Genomic DNA, 24687 nt, shown 5'->3' on the forward strand with positions numbered 1-24687 from the left:
TGCACTTCGGTAAATCCGTGTTCAGGTCTCAAAATAGTTTTTGCTCACTTGTTCCATTACAGAGAAAACCTATTCCACATTTCTGCTCTGCACAAAACTTTAACAGAAGGCAGCCATTGCCGTTTCTGACACCATGTTTGCCAAGTACTACTTTTCAGGCTTCTGAGTCCTTGAATACTCTGGCATTGAAGTTGCCAAGGATGATAACCTGGTTGTCTGCAATGTTCTGCATGAGGTTGCCTAGTTTATTGTAGAACTTGTCCTTTTCCTTGCTTGAAGAGATAGGGCATACACACTAAACAGTATGACATGAAGTTCGAGGCTTTGAAGTTCGAGGCTCTTGGAGATGATGCAATCTGAGTGACCCGATGGCAGATTTTCAACCTGGGAAGCAATGGAGTTCCTTATCATAAAACCAACACCACAGGCATCTCTCAGTTTCTGGCTTGCCTGCGCCAAGGTCTTGAAGCTGGCATTCTCTGAGAGGTGGACTTCACTGAGAACAACGATATCGACATATAACAATATCGAACCTTGAGAGTTCATGAGCGACTAAAGCAGAGCACCATTCAGAGCGATTCTGCTGTATCGAGCATTGTTCTAATGTTGCAACATGCAAGTTTTAGTCCTAGCACACCTTGTGAGGCAGGTGTGTGCCTTTTATCCGTTTTGTTTGTTCAAACAGATTAGAAGATGCTAGTTTATCACAGCTAGTCAACAGGGGGAAATAGAGACAAGCATTGTTTAGGCCACCTTTTCTAGGCCACTCTAAGTGGAGCAAACAGTGCAAGAAAAGGCTTCTTGGTCAATCAGTGTGTTGCCAAATGATGTTGTCGTCTCCATCATTGTCAGTCAGCTGACTGAAGAAGCTCAGGAAAGGAGTGAAAGGCGTTTTGGCTGCTATAGGAACTCTTTTATACTTTGTGGACATAATAAAAATGTTTTATACTATTTTTTATTACATTTTTGTTTATTAATAAATATACTAGTATTTTTAAAAAGTCCTTTGAAGCCATCCTTCCTATTTATATTTTAGAGTTTTTAATTTGTACATACTACCCCTCAGATGCTTCTCTCTCTTGCTTCTCTCTACCGGAGGGAGAACGGGAGCTGAAGTGGTCTGGGTGCCTACAGTGTCCCTACAGCCTACAGCTGCTAGACATGAACACAGCTCTCTCTAACTGCCATACGGTGGGCCCATCAGCAGCCCTCTAGAGTGATGAGGTGACAGGAGTTGGAATAAGTTGAGATGGAGAAGGGAATGGTTGGGGGTGAGGTGAGTGGATTAGGTATGTTGGGGGCATAAGATGTGGAGAATTAGTGGTGTGGGCACACATAGTTTGAGAATTTGGGTGGGAGCACAAAGTCAGCAGAATTTTGTGAAGTGTAGGCATAAGTGAGGGAAATTATGTGAGGTGGGGGCACAGGGTTAGTGGTATTTGGGAGCACATATCAAAAATCCATGGTATCACACTGTCACAGCAGCCCTCATAGATGCTAAAGGTAGTACAGGCATATCACACAAAGGCAATATTGTGCACTGGAGTGACATTAATTTCCCAGCAGGAGAGAAAGACAAGGCAGAAAATAAAGCAAATATCAATTTGCCATACTACCTGCAACTGCCAGACAGGGGAGAGACCACCCAGAAAGCCCGCAATCCGTTTCGCACCTTCCCTGGTGCTTTCTCAACATGGGCCTACAGAGGAAATTCTGGAAAATATATAGGGGGTGACTATCCAAACGAGGCTTCTTAGATTTAAGTGAGTACACGTCTTTACATGATTACAGTTTGCACAGAATACACCCTTTAAATGTCAGAGTGTTACGGCTGGGAAAATTCCTTACGGTTATTAACCCCTTGTGTCACCCCACACACAAAAAAAAAAAAAAAACAGACCGCTAATACAAAAATGGAAGAACACCTAAACTACAATCTCAATGGCATTCTGAATCTCATCAAGGGATACCTTTAAAGTTAATAAAGATACGAAATTATAGCTTATTGCATAAAATTAGGACAAAATCTACAAGCACTTTCAGAGAACTAACATGTCTGACATTTCTTGTTTCACTACCTTTAGTTTATCACTAGGTAACCTTTCAGTTTTCCTTTCCTGTAAGCATATTTTTTTCCCCAAGTATGAGTTTTTTTTAATCTGGTTCTTACCCTTGGCTTTCGTTTCTAGCCTAATACTTTATTTGATCTTGTATTTACCTAGTTTAGGTTATGTTCTTTTCCTAGGCCTAAAAGTTTCTACTTGCACATTCTTGCTCACTTCTGGTAGCTCTGGTATACTCACTCCTGCTTTTCAAATATTACACTGACGTGCTCTTTTGACAGCATCAACCTGCACACAAGTACAGTGTCTTCTCAGCTCTTAAGAGCCATACTTATGTCTGGCCAAGGACTGGTAAAATGTATTGCTATCCTTTCCTACGATTTCTATATATTGACCTTCCGGCCTATACTTTACATGCAGAAGCTAAACATGCCAGACAACAATATTTTATTATATGTAAAAAAAGACACACATAAGAGCCCAATGTTATTACTGAATCTTGAATTTCAACATGGAAAATACTAACCCTGAATTAATTATGAACAGGCTCGCTTTACTTCAAGTTTTCTGAAACTATCCTGGCACAGAAAAAACTTGGCAATACAAATAGCTCTGTCTCCAAAATTAAAATAGCTAATTGGCTAATCGTGGCCAAATTTGAAAACATGTATAAAAAGGTTTTCCATGTGATCATAACAGCCCTATTTTTTTTATACAAAAATTGCAAGCTCCATGAATCCTTATTATCAAGAATATATATAATAAAGTATTCATTTAGATATCTATAATGTCAGGTATTTTATAATGTGATCACAGAGGTATGTTGGCTATCCTAGGCATTTCAACGAGACAGAACCCCTGCCTATTTTGCTTTTATGTCCTACTTTCCTACGTCTGTCATTACCTTGTGCCTTCAGCATTTCCTCGCACTTCATAGTCGTCATGCGTTCCTCTTGTGAGTAATTTATGTGACCCTTGTAAACCATCCTTTCTATGCTGAATTTGTTTTAATCATTACTACTCCTCTGTGACTTTACTCTCTCTGAATGTCTTGTGTCCACACTATTTCTTATTGTAATGTAAAATTGCATTAAAGTAAATAGTTGTTTATCTTGCAACAATATGTCCTCTTTCTTCTGTGTGCTTTCATAACCACTAACCTGTTCCAGGGCTCCCCTTTTACTGGTATCCGCTATTTACTACCTGGGTCCACTCTGTGGTCCCTATTCATCTGACTGCCTTCTTGCCCTTTGGGCTATTACGTATAGTATTACTATTAGTTGTCCTTTGCTTCCTTGGTGGCTGGGAAGGGTGTCTTCCATATATGTATCCAACTAGGATAGAAAATAACCATTCTTTGTTTCCTGCATACCTCACAGAGTAATATCCCCATTCTTTCAACAACAAACATACGGTAATTAGGTGAGCAAGCAACCAAGTCGCTGGACAACCATTGTTTTATCATTAAGATTAATTCTATTATATTGTTATTATTACTCACATTTTCAAAATACCTATAAAAACTAAACTGCCAATCAAAAACTCTTGAAGCTAGGCACAATGGTAGAGACCTATGGTGCACTATATCTTTTGCAACAAAAAAGGTCATACGTCACATTGCCTGTCAGCCATCTTGATTTTGTCAACACATTTTGTATAATATTTGTACAACATCTAACTATGTAGTAACCTAGATTAAAGAATTTTGCACAATCCATTATGGCCACCATGTCAGTAATGGACGTCCCTTGAACAAATCTTAAACTGCTTCTCTGAAACCAATTGTTAGAGCAATGCATAACATAGCACATATGTTCATAGCAAGATCAATATGAAATATAAGATGGCTGCCACAAGTCAATAACTTTTATGATGTTCACAAACTGCATAAATGTACTAAATTTATTGTACTTTTGCGCTATAACACAGCTTACTTACATATGATTACCCAATACCATAAGTGCCAAATGTAACATTGGGGTTTCAAGGCCAGTGGCCATTTTGAATTTGGAAAAAAAAATAATTTCATAAAACATTGTCAAATTCTAGAGGTATTTGGTGAGCTGCTGTATGTGAAATATGTCACATGGTTTGGTGACCATTTTGTTTTCGTGTGCATTTTTCAAAAGTTATAAAACATTTCTTCACAGAAATGTATGCAACAGATGCAAAACTTTATTTGTGGAGCTATGTTATGGCCTATATTCAGATTTAATTATACATTTAAAAAAAAAAAAATACATACACAAAAAAAAATAATACTAATAGGTATTTGGATATGCTATCCCCTTTAGTAATGATGATAAAAATGAGACTCTGCAGATCAGGGGTGCCCAAAAGGTAGATCCTCAGGTGTTTTAAAACAGCTTCCATGATACTTTGTCATTCTAAAGGCATTCATAGTATCATGGGAGTTGTAGTCTAAAACATCTGAGGATCTATCATTTGAGCAGCCCTGATGTGAATTCTCAATGCTGGTCAGAAACAGGGTAAGTGCCAATACTCTACAACCTGTAGTCAAAGGAAAAAGAAGGATTTAAAATGTACTTCAATTTTGGATAAACGTTTTTAGACAATCTGTTGCCCGTGAATCTGTTGCCCTCATATCACACCTCATATCACATTTTATTGAGGCCAGCCTAAGGCACACTTTTGCAATAATCATGCTGTCTAATCAGCATCTTGATATGCCACAACTGTGAGGTGGATGCATTGTCTCGACAAAGTAGAAGTGCTCACTAACACAGATCTCTGAACAATATTTGAGAGAAAGAGGCCTTTTGGGTACACAGAAAAAGTCTTAGATCTTTGAGTTCAGCTCATGGAAAATGGGGGCAAAAACAAAAGTGTTGCGTTTATAATTTTGTTGTGTAATTTTATTCTAACTGTATTTGATATATATAATAATATCAAAATAAATTTACAATTAAATGATATATGTATATATATATATATATAAAAATAAATAAAAAATAATACAAAATATAAATATATATCCATATACATACTTACATAAATAATTTTTATAAATATACACGTAGACTTCAAACATATAAATATATATTTAAATTATACATGCATATTTATGTAATATTTTTACATAATTAAGCAATTTTATTGATTGCAGATTGAGGAACCCGCCTGACAACCCAGGCAGAGAGTCCAGAGAATTTAATTTGCTAGCACTGTATTTAACCCTGTAACTTTCTATGACACCCTAAAACCTGTACATGGGGGGTACTGTTTTACTCTGGAGACTTCGCTGAACACAAATATTGGTGTTTCAAAACAGTAAAACATATCACAGCGATGATATTGTCTGTGAAAGTGAAGTTTTTTGTATTTTTCACACACAAACGGCACTTTCACTGATGATATCATTGCTGTGATACGTTTTACTGTTTTGAAACACTAATATTTGCGTTCAGCGATGTCTCCCGAGTATAACAATACCCCCATGTACAGGTTTTATAGTGTTTTTGAAAATTACAGGGTTAAGGCTTGATTTTCAGTTTTTTCACATCTAAATTTGCAAGATTGGTTATGTTGCCTTTGAGAGCGTGTGGTAGCCCAGGAATGCGAATTACCCCCATGATGGCATGCCATTTGCAAAAGAAGACAACCCAAGGTATTGCAAATGGTGTATGTTCAGTGTTTTTTTTTAGTAGCCACTTAGTCACAAACACTGGCCAAAGCTAGCATTCATAATTGTTTTTTGGGGGGATTTTTAGCACACAAACAAATATAAATGCCAACTTTGGCCAGTGTTTGGCCAGTGTTTGTGACTAAGTGGCTACTAACAAATACTGGACATACCCCATATTGAATACCCTGGGTTGACTACTTTAAAAAAATATGCACATTCAGGCATGAATCAGAGATTTATGACAGATAACAGTGTTACAACTACTGATACATTTAAAAAATATATATTTTTAAACAGCAATGTCCTACTTGTAGTTATAGCCCTATAAATTGCAAAAAAAAAAAAAAAGCTAGGAACATGTTAACATTGAGTATTTCTAAACTCAGAACTAAATTTAGAAACTATTTAGCATTGGAGGTTTTTGGCGATTGTAGATGCGTAACAGATTTTGGGGGTCAAAGTTAGAAAAAGTGTTAGAAAAATGTCATCATATTTTATAATTTTTTTAAAGTAAATTATATGATATGATGAAAATAATGGTATCTTTAGAAAGACCATTTAATGACAAGCAAAATGGTATATAATATTTAAGGGTACAGTAAATAAGGCAAAAATTAAAATGAGACGAAAATTACAGCTAAACACAAACACCGCAGAAATGTAAAAAAACAGCCCTGGTCCTTAACGGTAAGAACATTGAAAAACGGTATGGTCACTAAGGGGTTAAACAATTTATCTATAAATATAGATTGTAATGGTGACTTCTGTAAATTGAATAGTTTTTCTAACAGATTTACATCATTTGAATAGCTTATACAAAATAATTAAATCAAGGCCACTGTAAGAAAACTTAGTAAGTCATTTCTAATTTATTTAAAAGGCCCAGTTTTAATGTGCATCTCTCATCAGACCAATATATGGTAGAGCAGTCCTGAATTTGGGCTGCTGTCTTGGGTTTCTTCAAGGGTATTCCACTTCTGCCCCCTACAACCTACCCCCACTTTGCATTTATAACATAAAGAATGCCTATTACCCACACAGTTTTCAGTTATTAAAGGGATACTCAAAACTAGACGGGATTTCACATTTTAATGCATTGCTTACTGCTTCATAACCAATGTTATAACATGTCTAACCAAAGAAAAAGTACATAATTTTCTAAAGTTATATATACATATTGGCAAAAAAGAATGTTTAGCTGAGAAAACATGCTAAAAAAAATACTTCCTCACAAAACAAATATATTTACTAATGTACAATATAATGTAAAATGTAAAAGCAGAGCCAAAGTTGTCATCCAAACTATAAACTAGTAGCTGTGTCTCTTTAAATTACAGGTGTTCACATATATTGCAAAGGAGTATTGGAGTCTGTATAAATTATTTATTCACAGTAACTCTGCGAACAGTCATATTTATTGATTGATTTATTTTGGAAGTGTCAGATCCTGCAGTGAACTAGATAACTGATGGTAAAGCATGAATAGGCAAGTGGCATCTTATATTGCTATTGATTCCTGTGAATTATTGGAAAATAAAACCTACACTGTACATGGGAAAAGATGAAAGTTGATAAAAAGTAATTACCTCTGCCAATCGTAGATGAAGTATAGCATTCTCGGTTTCTAGTACAGTAATTCTTTCTTCTTTCACCTATATGATACACTGATTAGTGAAAGAATTACATTTTTAAGTCAGAAATGCAATAATTGAACTGAAGTTTCATGAAAACAAAATATCCTACAGGGATAAAAAATAAATAAAAAATTTATGTAATTAGTGTATTTATTCTCCTGTATTTATTTAATTGGACTAATGGGAGCCTAAGCACAGTCCTTTTAAGCAAGATAATGACTGTTCATTCCATTCACATATCACTATTTACTAAGCCAAAGTAGGTGAACTAAAAGTATAGCTGCCTTAAAGTATTTTTTAGTTCTGTTATTTTGGCTTAACCCCTTAAGGACAGAGCTTCAGAAGCTTGTCTTTCACTTAATGACAACGGCATTTTTTGCATTTTTTGCTATTTGCGTTCAACTGCAATTTGCATTTTACTAATTTATTGCACCGACACATATTATATACCGTGTTTTAAAGGACAGAAAGGGCTTTAATTTGATGTAACACATGTATATATAAATGCTTATTTATTATAAAAAAATACAGAAATATGAAAAAAAATGAATTTTTGTGTGTTTTTTTTACAGTTTTTGCAATAATAATGTGTACATAATTAGTGCAGGTTAAGGAAAGTAATTACAAATAAATTCATTTAGTTGTTCTGAATTACAGAATATATAATGTGTCTGGGATTTTCAGTTTTTTTTGGTAGTTACAGGTCACAAAGCACAAGGAGTAAAATAAACTTTTTATGTGGAGCGATTTTAGAATTTGGTATGTTTGTCTTGTAAGCCTAATAGCCATAAAAGAAAACAAAATTGCCACACAAAAGTATATATTTATATAAAGTAGACACCACAGGCTATTTACCTAAGGTTGTTTTGACACTTTCTACGTAGCCATTTTACCGCCAACCTCTGCTAAATATTGGAGTAAAATTGTGTTTTTTGGGGGTTTTCGCACACAAACTTATAACAAAGAACTTCTCATGTGTATTTTGTAAATTTGGTGTGTGCTATTCCTGTACAAAGTTTTATTATGTGTTCAGTTACTTCTGCTGAGTACAACGGTACCCCCATTGTATGTCTTTGGCACTATTTCGTGAAGCTACAGTGCCATATAGGAGACCTGTCCTTTTCAGTATTCACAGTAGAATTTTGAGAGACGGATTTAATGAGCCTATGCTTCCATTTGGGGTATTATAGTAGTTTGACTGTTCAAAAAAAACCCACAAAGGCCTACCATTTGTAAAAGTAGACACTCCAGGGTATCTCGTAAGGTGCATATTGTGCCTTAACATGCCCCCATTTTTTTACCATTACATGCCAAAGTATGTGGTAAAAAATTATTTTGTGCATATTTTACATACGGATTGCATTTTTGCTGGGCATTTTGTATATTTCATGTGTGCCACTAAGTTCAAACCCCCCAAATTATGCTCAGCTAAGTCTTCTGAGTAAAAGGACACCCCCATTGTATGTCTATGGCACTATTTCGTGAAGCTACAGTGCCATACAGGAGACCTGTCCTTTTCAGTATTCACAGTAGAATTTTGAGAGACGGATTTAATGAGCCTATGCTTCCATTTGGGGTATTATAACAGTTTTACTGTTCAAAACACCCCACAAAGGCCTACCATTTGTAAAAGAAGACACTCCAGGGTATCTCATAAGGTGCACATTGTGCCTTAACATGCCCCCATTTTTTTACCATTACATGCCAAAGTATGTGGTAAAAAATAATTTTGTGCATTTTTTACATACGGATTGCATTTTTGCTGGGCATTTTGTATATTTCATGTGTGCCACTAAGTTCAAACCCCCCAAATTATGCTCAGCTAAGTCTTCTGAGTAAAAGGACACCCCCATTGTATGTCTATGGCACTATTTTGTGAAGCTACAGTGCCATATAGGAGACCAAGCCATATCAGTTTTGACCGAACTTTGAATTTTGACGCCGGGCCTATGTGCAATTTCCAAGCATCTTTGCAGGTTTTAAATTCAAACTACCCCACAAAGGCCTACCATTTATTAAAGTAGACACCCCAGGGTATTTCAAAAGGCATATTTTGAACCTTAGCGTGGGATCATTTTTCCGCTAGCTTGTACCAGGTGTAGTGGTAATAAGCGTTTTTTCTGCCTTTTTGACACACAAAGTGAGTTTGCACAGTATATTTTGCAAACCTTATGTGTACTACCACTGTATAATACTTCATATGTTGCTCAGCTATGTCTGCTGAGTACAAAAATACCCCCGTATGTACCTTTGCCAGGTATATGTGGACATCGGAGGGGCACATTTGGGACAGAGCCATTCCATTTTTTTTCAAATTTTGAATTTTTACGCTGTGCCCATGTCCCATTTTAGAGTATTTTACCAGGCTATATAATCCAAATACCCCATAAAGCCATACCATTTCTTAAAGAAGACATCCCAGGGTATTTCAAAAGGCATATTTTGAACCTTAGCGTGGGATCATTTTTCCGCTAGCTTGTACCAGGTGTAGTGGTAATAAGCGTTTTTTCTGCCTTTTTGACACACAAAGTGAGTTTGCACAGTATATTTTGCAAACCTTATGTGTACTACAACTGTATAATACTTCATATGTTGCTCAGCTATGTCTGCTGAGTACAAAAATACCCCCGTATGTACCTTTGCCAGGTATATGTGGACATCGGAGGGGCACATTTGGGACAGAGCCATTCCATTTTTTTTCAAATTTTGAATTTTTACGCTGTGCCCATGTCCCATTTTAGAGTATTTTACCAGGCTATATAAACCAAATACCCCATAAAGCCATACCATTTCTTAAAGAAGACATCCCAGGGTATTTCAAAAGGCATATTTTGAACCTTAGCGTGGGATCATTTTTCCGCTAGCTTGTACCAGGTGTAGTGGTAATGAGCGTTATTAAATGTATTTTTTTACTTTTTAAAACTTTTTTTACTTTTTAAAACTATTTTTTAAACTTTTGTTTTGATTATTCATTTTTTTAAAGTTTCCTAAACTTTCGTAAAACTTTTTTTTACAGATTTAACATTTTTCTAAGCTTTTTTTTTACGTTAACCCCTAACTAGCAGTAAGCAGCACTAACAGTAAATTCCCCATTTTCCCATAACTCCCACCCACCCCAGCTAGCAAAATATTTAATTATACAATATTTAAATTAGTTAATTAAATAAATTTAACCCCTGAGGGTTAAAAAATAAATAAAAGTTAATCGTCAGGGGTTAAAAAAAAAATTAGAACAGTATAATACTGTGATCTGTATTTTGATCACTGTAGGCAGTGATCGACTGGCAGGGAAGGGGTTAATTTTTATTTGGACTGGGTAAAGGGTTTATTTTTTTAAAATGTTTTACTTAAATGTTATTAAAACTTTTTTTTTAACTTAATTTTTTAACTTTTTAAAGCGTATTTTTAAACTTTCTTTAACGTTAACCCCTAGTTAGCGTAATACTAAATCCCCCAATTCCCCACTAACTTCCACCCTCCCCAGCTAGCTAAATTTATAATTTTAAAATATTTAAATTAATTAATAAAATAAATTGAACCCCTGAGGGTTAAAAAAAAAAAAGAATTAACCCTCAGGGGTTAAAAAAAAAAAATCAGATCTTAGTAAAATGTAATCCCTGCCAATTGATCACTGTAGTCAGTGATCAATTGGCAGGGAAGGGGTTAATTTTTTATTAAAATGGGTAAAGGGGGGGTAAAGGGGGGTGGGATTTTAATTTTACTATATTTTCTTTCCACCAGGGGGCAGGATCACTGAAGATCCGTCTCCCTGCACTTCACACAGAACCAGGAAGTGCAGGGAGGCGGAGGTGAGTATACACAGCACATGTGCCCGCTCTGGCATGCTGTCAGAGCGGGCACATGTACTCTGACAGCCCGATCCGGTGCTCCCGGTCTGCCTCTAATGCAGAGGCAGACCGGAGCACCATTAACCCCGCGATCGCCGCGATTGCGGCGATCTGGGGTTAATTTTAACGGGTGACGGACGAGGTCCGTCACTCGTCATTAACGCATTCCCCTGAGTGACGGACCTCGTCCGTCACTCGTCGTTAAGGGGTTAAAATTTGAAGAATACTTTGTATTCTCACTGTAGTTAATAATCCTGCATATAATTTGCAAAGACATTTTTGATTAAAAAAGGAAGTGGGAGGGGGCGGAGCCTGCAAGCCTGACGAGCGGACGCCATTTCCATGAGCTCCCACACACCAGATCGAATCTACCCAAATATCCATCCAACCATAACCCATCCGAACCCCTCACTAACATAACTGGGTCCCCAGAGTCAAACCGCATCGATAGATGCCTTTTTTTCTACACCCAAAGTACTCCAAGCCACGGCAAAAACTGCGGCCTACAGCACACCCCTAAGCCTGGGTCTGGAAGCACTCCTCCGCGGCAGCACCGTACTCCCCCGCTGGGACCGGAGCCAATAACCCCCCCTGCCGCAACCGGAACACCGAAACGCAATGGGGCGACGCTCCCAAAACCTAATGCTGTGGCTGACAGCAGAGACATAGGGGACATGCTAAGACAGCCAGCACATACTAAGCCGACTCCTGCTGCGGACCGGAATGAGGAAAACCGGGCGCAAGACGGACTGGGAGCTACAACACCCACCCAGGCAAGTCTCATGCACCCAATTGACAACCCAGATGGGACTGCTCCCACAACAAAGGAGGATTTAAAACTCCTGCTTAATGACATCCAGCAAGTCTGGACAGCCGACCTTAGGGCACTGAGAACTGACATACAGGCCATAAATGACAGAGTGCAAACCTCTGAAAAGGACATATTAGCTGCCAAAACTGACATCTCAGCCCTTAAAGAGACAGTACAACACTTGCAAAACACCCAAGTCAAATTGACATACCAAATCTCAGCACTGGAGGACAAACAGCGCAGGAACCACATAAAAATCCGTGGCATCCCTGCTGCAGTGACCGCAGAGGAACTCCCTCATTATGCACGCAGACTAATTGCATCCATACTGCCCCAAACATCAGCCAAAAAGATGGTTGTGGACGGAGTGTTTCGTGTCACGGCACACCTAAAACACCAACTGGAGTGGCACGAGACGTCATTCTCCGCTGCTTAACCTCACAAGATAGGAACCAGATCATGATGGCACTGAGGAATAAAACACCTCTGACCTTCGAAGGCTCCGCGTTGTAGGAAATTGGCATTCCGTGAGATCTTTGTTTTTCACACCAGTTTCTGAAGAAATCGAATCAGAGTATCTTGCAGTTAAAACCGTATATTTATTCCAATATACATTTCATCCGGAAAATAACAACAGTCTGTTTTTAAAATCATATGGACCAATAGACAATGTATATTCACTTCTAGATCTTATCCAAGCTTGATGGTAAAAGTATTGGTACAAATTCTATCTGCAAAAGGTTTTTTATATGTTTAAATTCAGTTACATAGGGCGTATACACAAAGACCTAAGGTTTGCCTTCTTTAAAATAATTGGTTATCTGAGAAAGAAAGGTGGTAACCCAAATCTCTGATTAAAGCCATACGTTATATTATTTTGGTAAATTACACACACAAAGACTTCTATATACATGATGTAATGAATAATTGCCTGTAGAAATGTGAGTCTTCAAAGGAATTCAGGCTTTCAAGGCTAGGTCAAAGGTTATTATCAACAGGGTCCACAAGTCTCCATCCATCATTCTTGACTAGAGCCATATGTGTATAAATTACAGTATGTTTGTAATATATATGCCTATGTATGACCCCTTAATGTCTGGATATGCTTAGAATAATAACTTATAATATTTCTACATTCCTAAAACACATTGAGTACATTTAAAGTTCATAAAAATATTTATCAAGATCCCCTTTGATGCTTTATGTACATATAATGCATCATAATTTACTCCAATTCCTTGTAAGACTTTAATTTTGTGGTCAGAAATTTACATCTGTATTCAACATCCATCAGTTGAGATCGCATATGATTAATTCTTTTAGACATATAACAACTAAATAAGAATAAAACCATAATGATAATTATCAATATTACCAAAGGATGAGTTATGAAGTGTGTCATACCCATAACTAATCCTGTCTTTTGTCCCCCAAACCACCGTTGCCACCAGGATGTGGTTTCTTCAATATAGTCTTGTTTAATGCTTTTAATCATACCTTGCACTGTATGTATTTGTACTAAAGTGTTATGTACTCCAGTCGCAGCTTTATCAATAACTTGTATTAACTCTTCATTGTTCTTTAACTGCTTATAGAAATCAGCTCCGTAACCTATGCTTACATTATACAAAGTTCGTTGATCATACCTCATAATAGAATCAGTCCTTTTTAGTATGGGCGGTATTATATCATAATATTTACCCCTTATATCCTTGGTAGTTACTGACAAAGCAGGTCTCTTTGTACAGTAACTTCCCGGTGCTAAGCTTACTGTCTCAGAACAATTTTTCTCATGTATTTCTGTTTTTCCTTCTATTTGATGCCAACATACCATGCCTTTATTGTATGTCCATGCAGGCTGAATTGGTATTTTATTTAATTTCATTTGACATGTGTCATTATTCTCCCAGCACCAGGATACCTCTTCTAGAACATTAACACCATAAGGGCAGACATAATCACCATCATTTAGCAAACAATTTTCTATATTAAGCATGTACTCTACAGTTTTTACTCCCACTAGGATTTTATCATTTTGCTTATTATCCATTTTTATCCATTTGGAATTCACTATTTTACCCAAATCAATATATTTAAATCTGTTGTAATTAAATCCTCTAGTAGGGAGAAAAATAGCAAAAGCACAATTTTCTATTGTGTCTTCCAGACATCCTAACCATTGTGTATGCCAAAAAGCTCTGTAGTAAAAACTTAATTTAGGCACTTCAAGTGGGACTTCATAAGGCCATTGATGGTTAAAAAGAGCTTGCAAGAATATTTTTGCATTTGTATTGATGTCCATTTGTAAAGCTATACAGCCTAAAGCTAAAGAGGTATCCGTTGCAATCTTTTCCATTCCTACACTGATATTATACTTCTTATTAATGAGATTCTTAATAATGGAAATATCTGTTCTGTAGTTGTTGACAACTGTTTGCATCTGTATCTTAGATAATAACAATGAAGCATCCTGCGATTTGCTACCTGCAGCTGCTAGTGTACTCATTCTAGCTGCTAACGATTCTATATTTACTCCATTTAACATACTTGCTCCTACACCTAAACCACCTAATACTGTGTTATACCACTCACGTTTTCTTCGTGTATTCACTGGTCTCGAGAAAGTGGTGTCTTGTTTTAACCAATAATAGAAATCTTGTTGTATTCCTACTGTATATTCCTGACATTGTGGGAATGTACGTGTAATGTCCCATTCTGACATGTTCAATGAATATGTGTATATACTAAATGAAGCTCCAAATAATACTTTGTGGTCATCATCTTTGTATATTCTAATGGGATCTTTCCCTTCCTGTTCTACAATATTACAATCATCTGTTATTTTTTGTTCTGGAGCCCAATTATCATGAAATGTCATGATCGTGAATGCATATGACAGCGAAACAGTGTGTCCATTCCTATTTATTGTATGTCTCATAACAAAAATAGGTGTCCATAACCATGCAGGTTTTCTAGATTTTGGATGCCAAGGCCACATTGTGATTTGGCCTGCACATTTAGCTGGGTTTTGATAAGTAAATGAGCTGTCTTGTGTTTGTTCGAGTACTTTTACTTTAGCGTTTGTGTAAGGATTAACAAGTGTATCTATTAAGTACATGTAGCAATTTAACCCATCATCATTAATACTTCTCACATTAAACATAGTAAGGGTAAGGGTGTTGTCTATACCAGTAGGTACCACACACCTACTCTCAGTATTATTTTGCCTTATATATGTCCGATCCTTGGTAATATTAATGATTAAATCAATTCGTCCGTCAACTGATAGATATGTCATACATGGTTCCTGGTTATCATGAAACATGAGCATACCAGATATTGCATCCTAAGATGTGTCTGCATTAATGCATCCACAATAATCAACATCAGGAGTCTTACAATATCTCACTTTACAATCATATGGAAATGCTGTACATTTAGTAAAGGTATCTCTGCTTCCACAATCTAGTGTACCTGTATCTTGGGCATTGATTGTACCTAACATTATCATGATTAATAACAGTATTACATTTACAAGAAACCCCAATCGGTTTGATTTAGTCCATGAAGTAATGTCTTCTCCAATCGCATCAATGAGAGCAGTCTTTTTGTCCATAGTGTCTTTTAAAAGTCCACATAGTTTGTCCTTTTTAAAATTAAACAGTCTTTGTTCATGAACAAACATTATTGGTTCTGTAATGAAAAACAGATGGCAGTTTACTATTCTTATACATTTGTGAGTTTACATTGATCAATATGCACAAGAATTGCTTTATTACATTTCCTACCAACTTTTGCTCTTTGAACCTGTAACACAGTTTGTCCTAATTTCTTTAGAATAACATAAGGACCTTCCCAACCTGCTTTCCAGGGACCTGGTGTTCTAAATGATTTTACCATCACCTTGTATCCTGGTTTAAATTTATCTGCATAATTCCCCTGAGTTACATCTTTAACCCATTGTTTGCCAGAAGGGGCCATATTCAAAGCAGCAAACTTCAAAACTGACTGCAGCTGTTCTTGTAATACTTTCAACCATTCAGCATGTTCTGCAGCAACTTTGAAAGTACTTGGAACAAAAGGTTCATTGGGGAAAGTAATTGGCATGGTTCTGCCTGTCATTAACTCATGAGGTGACACTTGCGTTTTAGAGTTTGGAGTTGCACGAATAGACATTAAAACTCCTGGTAAGTGTGTTACCCAACTACTCCCTTTATCCTCAAGCATTTTTTTCAATCTAGATTTCAATGTCCTATTCATTCTTTCCACTATGCCAGCCGACTGTGGATGATATGGGACATGAAATCTTTGTTGGATCCCCAACAATCTACACGTTTCTTTAAGTACTTCTCCAATGAAGTGTGGACCATTGTCAGATTCAATGATTCTGGGAAAACCCCATACAGAAAATACATATTTCCACAGCGCTTTACTTGTTGATAACGCCGTACAATTGGTAAGTGCTATACAATCTACCCATTTGGAGAATATATCAACAATTACCAATCCGTACTTTAGACCTCCTGGAGCTATAGGTAATGGTCCAATAAAATCAATTTGTATAGAGTCCCATGGTCCTTTTGCCAAAGGCACTCTCTGCAATTTTGGTTTCTGACCTTTAGGTCTGGGATTAAATTGAGCACATATGAGACATTCCTGCACTATATTTATACACCATTTTTTCAAATTAGGATGATAAAATTTATTTTGCAGGACCTTAAACAGTTTTTCTGTACCCAAATGCCCCAGTGTACGATGATTGAATTCAATCAACTCCTGCAATAAATCACTCGGTACAAATGGTACAAAAGTTTGTGTTTCCTCATGTTTAACCCCGTACAAGCCAGTTTCAGTATCTAAATCCATTGTTTCTCTACTGAAAGCTACATCTTTACTCTGATTTTCTTTCAGATCTTGTAAGGGATCTGCTATTGGTCTTTTACTCACAGTTGCAATCATTATATTTTCTGAATATTGCAACGTTCCTATTAAAGCAGCTTCCTTTGCTCCCTGATCTACAAGTCTGTTTCCTTCTGCCATTTCATCCCCATTTTTCCTGTTTTGATGTGCTTGAACTTTCAAAATAGCACAAGTTAAACCTTTTTTTTCTGCATAGTCAAACAGTTCTGTCAAAATACCTGCATGTTTTAAAGCTTTGTCTTGAGAATCTACCATCCCCCGTTTTCTCCATATTGGGAGATGAAGTGTTAAAGCTTTAACTACATAGCTGCTGTCACTGATTATATTCACTGGGTCATATACTGTTATTTCAAGAGCTTTCCTTACAGCCTCTAACTCAGCTCTCTGAGCAGACATATGGCCTGGCAATTTAAATCTTTGCATTTCTTTTGTTTGATCGTCATATATGGCATAACCTGTGTGATGTGATCCATCAGCATAAAATCTCGTACCATCCACATACAAACAAGGAGCCCCTTGTATTGCTTGTTTCTCAAAAGGAGATTTGGATTCAATTTCCAATTCCTTCTGACAATCATGTGGTGTTCCATGTATTTCTATCAATTCAGGAATAACATATCTTTTACTGCTTTCTACTCTGAGTGGTTTATCTTGTAACTTCAATATCCAATGAGCTACTCTCTGGCTATGTACTCCTAAATCTGGACAATTTTGTAACAGTTTTAAAGGCGTATGGGGGGTTTGTAAAATTATCTGTCCAAATCCTACAATGTGTTGTGTGGCTTCTAAAGCCCAAAATACAGCCATGAGCTGCTTTACACAGGAAAACATTCCCCTTTCCACTGGAGACATGATTTTAGAAAAATATCCCAGTATTCGTAAGGAGCCATGTTGCCTTTGCATCAAAACTGCTATTAATGAAGAGACACCTGCGTAACATTGAACAATATATGGTACTGTTTCAATGGGAGCAGCTAGCACAGGCGCTTGTGTAAGAGCATCTTTTAACAGATTCCAACTCTTTTCAGCTTCCTCTGTCCAGAGTAGCTTATCTGTATTGGCACTATCTTTTAGCATATTGTACAAGGGTTTTGCTATCCCTGCCATATCATAGATGAATTCTCTGCTAAAATTTACCAAACCTAAAAATTTCCTTAGGTCAGACACTGTCATTGGCCTTGGCAATTGCTGTAACGCTTTAACCCTTGCTGTTCGTGGGGTTTTACCTTCTGGATCTATATTTACTCCTAGGAAAGCCACACTTTCTTTCAAGATCTGCACTTTAAATGTGTTCAGTTTTAACCCATTATCTGCCAGTGCTTGACAGATATCACACAGTATCTTCTCATGCTCTTTCCTTGTAACTGTTTGAACCAATAAATCATCAACATATTGCAAAATCTTGCTCCCATACCCCAGGGGTTCCAATACTTGAGCCAATGCTTTATGAAAATAAGCTGGCGAGGAGTGGAAGCCCTGTGGCAGCACCTGGAACAGATATTGATGATTTTTAAAGGTAAAAGCAAAACGATACTGACTATCTGGGTGTACTGGTATTGAGAAAAACCCATTGGCTATATCCAGGACAGAAAAATACTTAGCATTGCCGTCTACTTGTGCCATGATATCTGGTGAGGAGGCCACTATATGGGCTGCTGGTGGGGTATACTTATTCACCACTCGCATGTCCACAATTAAACGATAAGAGCCATCTGGCTTGATTATTGGCCAAATGGGGGAATTACATTTGGAATTACCCACTCTCAGCACTCCTTGAGATACCAATGCCTCTATCACCTGACTCACACCTTCTTCTGATTCTTTTGGAATTTTATATTGTTTTACTGCAGGGGGGTCTGGACCTTCAATGACAACTTGTAAATTCATTCTCCCACAATCTTGTTTAGACTTAGACCACACTGTGGGGTATTTTTCTTTGAGATAGGTTACAAACTCATCATCTTGTTGTATAGAAGGTGGCACTTCACTCTGTTTTACAGCCATGACATGACTATACCATCCTAAATCATTAGGTTTAACAACTCCACCTGATTTGCTCTCACCTGGAGCTTGCCACAAAACCAAATTCAATAAATCCACATACAACTTTTTTTCATTGATAACATCCATTCCCATAATAGTACAGTGGGAGGAGAGGTCGACCCATAAGTCACAATTTATTTTACCTCCTTCAAATTCAATGTCATTATCAATGGATAGAATTGCGTGTGCTTGAGCTCCATTAAAGCTTAGAAGGGAAATTGTTGGTGCTTCAATTTTTAAAGGCAAGCTTTTGTTGGTTAGAGACACTGCAGCTCCTGTGTCTACTAAAAACTCTGTTATATTCCCCTCTAGTGTTCCATAAATATATGGCCGTCCATCTTCACCCAGAGTAATATCAGTAAGATAGACCAGAGAACAACTAGGGGTTACACATCCCTATTTATAGGTGTGGTAAGCAGAATTCACTTCTGGACTTGTAACTGCTTCCACCTTCTTTTCAATGGCATTTAACATCCGTCTACACTCTTCATATGGATTTGCTATATGAGGGGGTTTTGAAGATGTATTTTCGGGTTCTACAGCTGCCACTCTCAGTTGATTCTTATAGCCTGGCACAATGCCATTTTCTCTACCTTTCACTGGGTAAGATTTTTCTTCATTTTTAGGACAATATCTTTTAACATGACCTTCTTGGTTACATTTATAGCATACCATAGGATTACTCTGATTAACCCTATAGTATCTATCATGGGATGGGGCCGAATAATTTCTAGTACCTTGGTAATTTTGTGGTTTACTCATAGACCTCCCTCTAAAATTACCATTCCTATTATCATTTTCATATCTTCCTCTACCTTCTTCACGAGACACATAGTTAATAGGGGCCAGACCTGCTGAAGTATCCCTAGAGAAGAGTGTGTCTGTGAAAGCAAAAATCTTAGCTGTTTCTGTGTTTTTCTTTTGCAACAATTGCAAAGATTTCATTATTTCAGTAGCAGCAAAATCAACTGTGGGTGAATCAAAAGCTCTTAATTTTATCTCATTTGGCAACCCTGCTATTCTAGAGACAAATTCAGTAACACTCTGCTTATGTTGTTCTTTAGACATAGCAGACGGTTCTGTATCAGTAATTAAATTCCATGCCTTATTCCACAAATTAGCACAAACACGTATATCATCATTTTTCTCCATTTTAAATGAATCAAGAGTAGAAAATTGAAAATTCTCCACACCAGTTGCACACTGTACCACCATTAGCAATCTTTGTGTATTATTTGGAAACAATTCTTCCAATTCAACTCTGGGCTTTTCACTTGACTTCCCTTCCAACATATCAATGAGTTTAACTTTAACCCATTCACTTAATGAGGTTGGCAGCCAGATCAAAAGACCTCTTGTGGCTACCACATCATCAAATTGTCTTTTATTCATTTCACCTTCAAAAACACTCATATTGTAAAAAGGTCCTCTCTTCTCCTCATATTTAGGCAAATCCTTAATCAATTTAGCTAATTTGAGAATATCCAACTGACCCTTTCCTTGTACATTTCCCAATTTATTTTCTATTTCACTTCTCGCCTGCCCGTTTTCACAACTTAACCTTTGAGCTATTTCATTTTCACTTTCCTCTTTCAAAGTAAAATCCAAATCTTTCTGATTTGTAGCTTTCCACAAAATATCTGTAGCATTCCCCAGATTAGTAATTTGTCTCTGCAATTTGTCAAAATTAGTAACATTTATGTCTAACTCTTTAGACATGTGAGACAGGGTTTGGTGAGTTCTATCTAACAGATCAGTCTGATTCCTAAGCATCTCTTTCATTATAGTAATATCTTCACTTACTTCATCCTCACTAAATCTTTTCAACAATCGCCGAGAATCTTCTATTTGAGTTTTTGCTTCAGTTAACGTGGAGTCTAAGTCACTATCAAAAGAAAGCCTTGGGGGCAATCTCCCTTCTGTTAACAGCTTTTGAGGAGATTTCACAGTTTTGCTGGGGGGGCTAGGGAAATAACTAGTCCTTGTGACAACACATACATTTTTCAGTTGTTTTAACAAAACATCTCTTTTTTGTTTTGTTGTACTACACACATAACAATTACTGGTCTTTTTAAGTTGACACCATTCATTCATTGCATCATTAGTTTCCAAAAAGCTCTTTGCCAGTAATGCAACTTTTTGACTTTCCTTCTTAAATACATTGCTGTGCTCAATCTCACTTAATCCGTCTAACAATTTCAATAAACAATCATCCCAAATATTTTCAGGATTAACCCCTTTTACAGAAAGATCACTATTAGACTTGGCAGCAATCTTTTGCAACCACTCCATAATTAACTTAAACAGTTAAAACTATTTGTTTAACAAAACAATATATATGTGAGAGCACTTTTTACATATGATTTAAAACAGACACATACCCATTAAGTATTTCGGCTCCACAGATATGGCCACTTTCTGATAGAAAAATACTTTCTGGAGTATGTAGTTATTTCTTGAGAATCCTCCGAAATGCAATCTTCGATCTGCAAGTCGTCACAAATTACTTAATAAAGTGTGGATAAAAAGGATCCAAATTGTCCATCTCAATTATTTATCTTCATATATATATATATATATATATATATATATATATTTATTTTCCTCCAGCGCTGGAAATACACATTAGCCGCGTTCGAACGTCTTCTCCCCTGCTTCACCTCTGTCTTCGCATCAGATCTGGGATGTTTAAAAAAAGTCTTTGGGATGCCCTCCTGCTGTTTCAATCACTTGTATTTCTTCCTGTTTCAAGCCGGGTAGTACAGCTTTTTCTTCAAGTTACAATTTCAGCTTTTCTTCAGTGATTTTCTTATCTTCTTGTCTTCTTGTAGCTTGTAGCAGAACACCTAAATATTAAGTCAGTAATAATTCAGACTTAAATCAAAGTTGTTGTTGTTGTTGGTGTTGGTGCCCGCATTCTCCACCATTAAATGTAGGAAATTGGCATTCCGTGAGATCTTTGTTTTTCACACCAGTTTCTGAAGAAATCGAATCAGAGTATCTTGCAGTTAAAACCGTATATTTATTCCAATATACATTTCATCCGGAAAATAACAACAGTCTGTTTTTAAAATCATATGGACCAATAGACAATGTATATTCACTTCTAGATCTTATCCAAGCTTGATGGTAAAAGTATTGGTACAAATTCTATCTGCAAAAGGTTTTTTATATGTTTAAATTCAGTTACATAGGGCGTATACACAAAGACCTAAGGTTTGCCTTCTTTAAAATAATTGGTTATCTGAGAAAGAAAGGTGGTAACCCAAATCTCTGATTAAAGCCATACGTTATATTATTTTGGTAAATTACACACACAAAGACTTCTATATACATGATGTAATGAATAATTGCCTGTAGAAATGTGAGTCTTCAAAGGAATTCAGGCTTTCAAGGCTAGGTCAAAGGTTATTATCAACAGGGTCCACAAGTCTCCATCCATCATTCTTGACTAGAGCCATATGTGTATAAATTACAGTATGTTTGTAATATATATGCCTATGTATGACCCCTTAATGTCTGGATATGCTTAGAATAATAACTTATAATATTTCTACATTCCTAAAACACATTGAGTACATTTAAAGTTCATAAAAATATTTATCACGCGTTAACATTTTATCAAGACCTCACCAAAAATACCCTACTCTGGCGGAAATCACTGAACACAGTTACCTCTCAACTAAGATCTGCAGCCATACCCTACCGCTGGGGAACCCCAGGGACCCTTGGGGTAACCCGCAATGGAACCACTCACACACTTACGTCAATAGAGGGGGCACCGCCCTTCCTCCGAGCACTGGGACTAACAGACAGTCATCAGGACCCACAGCCGACCACCCCCAGGAGCACATGGGGCCCTGCCCGCATCGCCACCTTCGTCCCGAGAGCCGGAGGCTCACAAGCAACTGATAACTGGCAACTAATGGGGACTGGGCCAACACCCATGGACATGGCACCTGCACAAAGACATATGAGCTAAAACTCAGCACGAGTCGTTATACCTGTTTTTATTTAAGTTTCAAATGTATATTTGTTTATTTCCTGATTTCTCTTTCTCTCGCTCTCTTTTACACACACTCCAGACCACCGCTCCATTAGAGCGCCATAACCCACAGAGACGGGAATCTTGAGACACACCGACATATCAACCCCCCCGCTGCCCCCCCTGGTTAGGGGCAACACAACACATCACAAGGAGGGCACAAATCTCCCCCCAGACGTCCTGGCAGAGCACCAAACGACACCCAGCCACACACTCCAACATCTCAGCCACTGGGCAAACGACACCCCATACACCGGGGATTTCCTACAGAACACCACAGGCATTCACAAGAGATGCCCCTGCAACCCTCCACGCAGAACCTCAACTGACACTCCCTCACATCACAAGGGCACACCTGAGAGCCCATCTCCTAGAGACACCACACACTCAAAACTCCTCTCGGAAGCACTCACACAAATCTATCCCTTGTTATCATACGTACAAAAATGTTGACAAGCCTGTTGTATATCTTTCAATATTACTCTTGTTATGAAAAAAAAAGTGCAGCACACCATGACTATGGTAAACAAAACATTGTCAATCTCTCTGTAATGCCATGTAATATTACCGAAATGTATACTCAACTCTGCACTCAAAAAGAAAGAATTATAAAAAAAAGCAAAAAAAAAAAAAGGAAGTTGGAATGTAGACCATTCTTAAGATACTGCAGTGGTTAAAAACATTACAAATGAAGTGACGGACATTTTTAGTGCTATTACATGCATTGATATAGAAAATGTCATTGTTATGAAACATTTTCCTAATTATCTTACACATATATAGAAGCTAAGTGTATCATAACAGAGTATAATTAGACAAATCAAAACAAATATAAATTTTTTGAATTTCACCCAAAGCCAATGGAAGCAAATGTTTGATACTTCAATGCTCGGTTTCACCTTCAAACTCTAAGAGATTGTAAATTGTTATCATTTGTTCTATGCAAAAACTCCAACACTAGTTAATTTTTGTGAATTATATAGGAGAATTTTCAATTGATAGTTGATATTTTAACTTTTTGGTCTTTTTATAGTAGTTGTATCTGTGAAAATGTGACTGTGCATAAGAACCAAATACATTTTCATAAAACTAATTTCATACACAGCACAACATATACACAGTGTACCAAAAACAAATACATCAATATATGTTAACAAATATATACACAATGGAAAAGTGGTCATTTGCACAATTCTGGGGCAATTAGAATATATATTTTACTGGTTTCTATAGTCATTTATCTACATTTAGAACTTTGCCACAGAATTGTTCTGTCTAAATAACCCTCTAAAAGACCTACTCGTAATCTTTGCTCCAGCTGCTTTATTCTCTCCTGGTACAGGACTGGCAGGTTGAAGACAGCAGGAGACATGCTGGTATTGACAGCTGGGGTTCTACATGCAAAGGATACAGGCTGCTTGTTGTTTTTAGCACTTATAAGACCACGTGAAGGATTATCATAATGCAGGCTCAGTGCTTTGATGCACCAGTCATTGTCCAATACCAAGGGTTAATTCTGCTTCCTTAACAACAGTTGTTAAGGGAACGGATAAAGAATTCTTAAGATTTAAATATGATTTTGCTTAGAAGCAGAGCTTTATTTTGGGGATTAATTGATCCAATGCACTCCAATTGTAAAGCAAACTGACATTTTACGTTACCATAAAGGTTCATTTT

The 24687-nt window shown here is 37.0% G+C and overlaps 1 protein-coding gene across 1 annotated transcript in view; it reads right to left on the reverse strand.

Moving 5' to 3' along the window:
* KIF25 (kinesin family member 25) overlaps window positions 1–24377 on the reverse strand; it is a 132009-nt gene extending 107632 nt beyond the window's left edge. Inside the window, exons 1-2 of the mRNA XM_063441780.1 lie at window positions 24311–24377; window positions 7296–7361 (exon numbers count right to left, since the gene is read on the reverse strand). The gene's annotated coding sequence lies outside the window, so the exon portion shown is untranslated. The remainder of the gene's footprint in view (window positions 1–7295; window positions 7362–24310) is intronic.
* Between the last annotated feature and the right edge of the window lie 310 nt (window positions 24378–24687).

The sequence above is a fragment of the Pelobates fuscus genome, chromosome 2 (genome assembly GCF_036172605.1).
Source record: "Pelobates fuscus isolate aPelFus1 chromosome 2, aPelFus1.pri, whole genome shotgun sequence".
NCBI classification, from domain to species: domain Eukaryota; kingdom Metazoa; phylum Chordata; class Amphibia; order Anura; family Pelobatidae; genus Pelobates; species Pelobates fuscus.